Source organism: Colletes latitarsis, chromosome 13 (assembly GCF_051014445.1).
Source record: "Colletes latitarsis isolate SP2378_abdomen chromosome 13, iyColLati1, whole genome shotgun sequence".
NCBI lineage: Eukaryota > Metazoa > Arthropoda > Insecta > Hymenoptera > Colletidae > Colletes > Colletes latitarsis.
The window spans coordinates 10917218-10922171 of record NC_135146.1 but is presented as its reverse complement, the minus strand read 5'-3'; positions in this window follow the sequence as shown (position 1 = coordinate 10922171).

Genomic DNA, 4954 nt, shown 5'->3' with positions numbered 1-4954 from the left:
TTCTTCGTGGAGAACTCAATGTTCTGAAGGACTAGGCTTTTTGGAGCTGGTAAATAGTTCTTTTAGTTCATTTTTTACTGTTTGCAGTAACCAAAAAAGGCAGAAAATGAGTATTGGAAAGAATCCAGAAATAAAAGTTTTCTTTTTAATTTTTTTTGTAGAGAATCAGAAGTTCTTTTGGACTAAGCTTTTTGGAGCATGAAGAGGGACCCTTAAATTATAGGAAAATATTTTTTTTAGTCCACTTTTTATTGTCTACAATAACTAAGAAAGGTAAAAAATGAGGATTAGAAAGAATTAGGATTTAAAGTTTCTTTTAAATTTTTTTCATAAAGAATTCAAAGTTCTATTGTACTAAGCTTTTTAGAGCATGAAGAAGGGCCCTTAAACTATAGGAAAATATTTTTTTTAGCCCATTTTTTACTGTCTGCAATAACCAAAAATGGCAGAAAATGAGCATTCGAGAGAATCCAGGATTAAAAGTTTCTTTTTCAATTTTTTTCATAAAGAATTCAAAGTTCTATTGTATTAGGCTTTTTGGAGCATGAAAAGGGATTCTTAAACTATAGAAATATATTTTTTTTAGTTCATTTTTTACTGTCTACAATAACCAAGAAAGGCAGAAAATGAGGATTAGAAAGAATCCAGGATTAAAAGCTTCCTTTTAATTTTTGTCATGAAAAATTGAAACTTCTTTTGGACTAGGCTTTTTGGAGCATGAAGAGGGACCCTTAAACTATAGAAATATATTTTTTTTAGTCCATTTTTTATTGTCTACAATAACCAAAAAAGGCAGAAAGTGAGCATTGGAAAGAATCCAGGATTAAAAGTTTCTTTTTAAATTTTTTTCATAAAGAATTCAAAGTTCTATTGTATTAGGCTTTTTGGAGCATGAAGAGGGGCCCTTAGACTATAGAAATATATTTTTTTTAGTTCATTTTTTACTGTCTACAATAACCAAGAAAGGCAGAAAATGAGGATTAGAAAGAATCCAGGATTAAAAGTTTCTTTTTAAATTTTTTTCATAAAGAATTCAAAGTTCTATTGTTCTAAGCTTTTTAGAGCATGAAGAGGGACCTTTAAACTATAGAAAAATATTTTTTTTAGTCCATTTTTTATTGTCTACAATAACCAAAAAAGGCAGAAAGTGAGCATTGGAAAGAATCCAGGATTAAAAGTTTCTTTTTAAATTTTTTTCATAAAGAATTCAAAGTTCTATTGTATTAGGCTTTTTGGAGCATGAAGAGGGGCCCTTAGACTATATGAAAATATTTTTTTTGGTCCACTTTTTATTGTCTACAATAACCAAAAAAGGCAGAAAGTGAACATTGGAAAGAATCCAGGATGAAAAATTTGCTTTTAAATTTTTAAAAGTAAAGTAAATTAAAAGTTCTTTTGGACTAGGCTTTTTGAAGCATGAAGGGAGACCCTTAAGCTATTGGAAAATATTTTTTTTTGGCTATTTTGTATTTTATTTTATTAAATAGTAGTTGCGTCTTTTAATTCTATCGAAGAATGTAATCATAATTGGTATACAAATGATATATGAATGAAAAATTTTCTGGAAGCTAATTGGTCTCCACTATTCCAAACAGAAAATATAAAAAATTTAAAAAGCTATACCATTTTGAGTAAAAAATATTTTCTTGCTATAGAAACCAACCAATTTTCTCTTTTTTTGATTAAAAGATTAATGAAAGATAATAAAAAGTACAGTAAAAAAATATTTTCACATAATTCAAGGGCCACTCTTCGTGTTCCCAAAATTCTAGTCCAAAAGAGCTGTTAATTCCTTACGAAAAAAAATGGAAAACTGTAAATTTTAACGCTGTTACACGAGAATACGTTGAAAACAAAACAGTCTGGAATTTAACATAGGGTGGAGCAAACAGCTAAATTCTATTTGCAATATTACCATGATTCAAAGTCTATTTTTATTTTACGAGAACAAGTTAAAACGTAAATTTCATTATCAAAGATATTTACCCTAAAAGAATTGCCAATGAGCACATTTTGGCAATTCTAAAAATTCCAAGGCACAAGTGGACCTTCGAGTACCCGACACTTTATTTTCCATTAGAAAATATTCTTTCAGAGGCTTCAGTTTGAAATTTCGTCAGTTTAAAACTTCATTATCAAAGATATTTACCCCAAAAGAATTGCCAATGAGCACTTTTTGGCAATTCTAAAAATTCCAAGCCACAAATGGACTTTCGAGTACCCGACACTTTATTTTCCATTAGAAAATATTCTTCTCAGAAGCTTCAGTTTGAAATTTCGTCGGTTTAAAACTTTATTATCAAAAATATTTACCCTAAAAGAATTGCCACATTCTGGCAATTCTAAAAATTCCAAGGCACAAATGGACCTTCGAGTACCCGACACTTTATTTTCCATTAGAAAATATTCTTTCAGAGGCTTCAGTTTGAAATTTCGTCGGTTTAAAACTTCATTATCAAAGATATTTACCCTGAAAGAATTGCCAATGAGCACTTTTTGGCAATTCTAAAAATTCCAAGACACAAATGGACCTTCGAGTACCCGACACTTTATTTTCCATTAGAAAATATTCTTCTGAGAAGCTTCAGTTTGAAATTTCGTCAGTTTAAAACTTTATTATCAAAAATATTTACCCTAAAATAATTGCCAATGAGCACATTTTGGCAATTCTAAAAATTCCAAGGCACAAATGGACCTTCGAGTACCCGACACTTTATTTTCCATTAGAAAATATTCTTTTCAGAGGCTTCAGTTTGAAATTTCGTCGGTTTAAAACTTCATTATCAAAGATATTTACCCTAAAAGAATTGCCAATGAGCACATTTTGGCAATTCTAAAAATTCCAAGACACAAATGGACCTTCGAGTACCCGACACTTTATTTTCCATTAGAAAATATTCTTTTCAGAGGCTTCAGTTTGAAATTTCGTCGGTTTAATTTCTCCGTTTCTCCATTATTAAAAAGTTCCTCCTCGCCCCACGTCCGCGAAGCTCCGAAACGAGTAAATCTAGGGCAAGTTCTGCACGTAAACTGATCTGTGTCTGTGGGAGGTTAATTCGTTAAATAGTGAAATCATTTTAGAGGGGTATAAATGACCAAACGAGCCCAAATTAAGCTATAGACATAGAGAGGGAGCGTAGCACTGTTAAAAGAATCGAAGCTTTGCGGATAGTCGGGGGAGGTAAGTCCTGCCTACACCGCCAATTAGGCCTAGTAATTTCATCGTTTCCTTTTTGAGATATATATCTAAATTATATTCATTTATAATTACGTACACGCGAGATACGTGCACGCAATTATACGTGGTTATACGATATATTTAGAGTTTATCAAATTGCTTGAGAGAAGTAACGTCTTGATGCACGACCGATCCGTCCCTGTTATCGCTGTTTCGAGAGAATTCAAGGAAAACCGCAGACCCCGAATCGATTGTTATACCTCGTTCGTTAGATATTTATTCGGGACGAGTATACGAAGTTTCTAGAGTGAGTCGAATTAGACGATCCGTGTGTTATCGTTTGTTGGTCTTCTTCCACATGATTTCTCCCCCTGCCCCCCGTGTCGCCACGGTCGCGAGATAGTTATCGGTGTTAGGCGAGTCAGAAAACTAGGGGGAAAAAATGCGAAAAAAAATATGAAATAAACAAATAACAGAAAAAAAAAATGGACACAGCAAGACGAGACCGCTTTTGTACCCGCGATCGATTGTTCTTCCCTTGCTTGATCCGTTAGGATGTACGCGTGGACACGTTCCTTCGTAACAGATACGACAAAGCGACGTTTTTTAGGTGTTAGAAAATTAGTTACAGCTCTGTCGCCGGGTTACTCCGGAATTTATCGCGTCTCGTGCACACGGAGTTACAGCGCGTTTACAAAGCTTTCTTCGACCCCCAGGTTCGAGGGTGGCGACTCGCGTGAAATGGCAAAACGAGAATCGAGAAAAGGGTTTGACAATTCTTTAACATTTAAAAATATTTTTCTTCCCCTTCGATCTAGAATAAAAAATCGGACATTTTGTTCGTAATATTCTAATAATAACCATTTAAACTAGAAGTTCATCTCAAGAGCCTTTTTTTAACGAGTATTTTAGTTCGTGAACAAAATGTCTACGCATGGAATACTATTATTTTGACAAAGTCGATGAAACGTAACGAAGGAAAAATATTTATATTCTTGAAATGTTGAAGAATATACAGGGTGTTTGGCCACCCCTGGGAAAAATAAGACGAAAATCAAGAATACTAATTTGTTGATTGAGACTTCGTTTAAAAGTTATTAACGTTTAAAGTTTCACCCATTCTGAATTTTTTTCTCGAAAATGCGAAGGATTTTAGGGGTATGTCTAATGACAAAAAATGGTTGTAATTGACCCCTGCAACTAAAAATAATTTTTTTAGAACGATTTGAAACACATGCAATTTCAGGGGAATCATTCATTCATGATCAGACATTATATTTTCGGTAACGAATTTTTTTCTCGAAACTGGGTAGGATTTCGAGGGTATGTCTAATGACCAAAAATAATTGTTATAGACCCTCCTAGCTAAAAATAATTTTTTTAGACAGATTTCAAAATTTTTTCTTTCATCAAAAAATATCAGCACCTATCCCTGTCGATTTTACTTAAGAATTCGTTTTTCATTTTTAAAAAATTTGGTTGGCACTCTACAGAAAAGTTGTCTAATACTTTTTTGTAGGTGCCTATGAGCTCTACTTCAGAAAAAAGTTTCATTGAAATATATTTACTATTGTAGGAATTATGGTCGTTCGAAAATTGTACCACTTTTATGGGGTTTTTCCAACTTTACGGGGTTAAGGAATACCTTTTCGTACATTTTTGGAATTTGTACATATTCTACATCAAAATACGCGTAGTTTGCTTTTTTAAACATTAAAATCGTCCAATCCGTTCAGGAATTATAACGTTTTAAAGATTTACATGAAATTTTGGTCA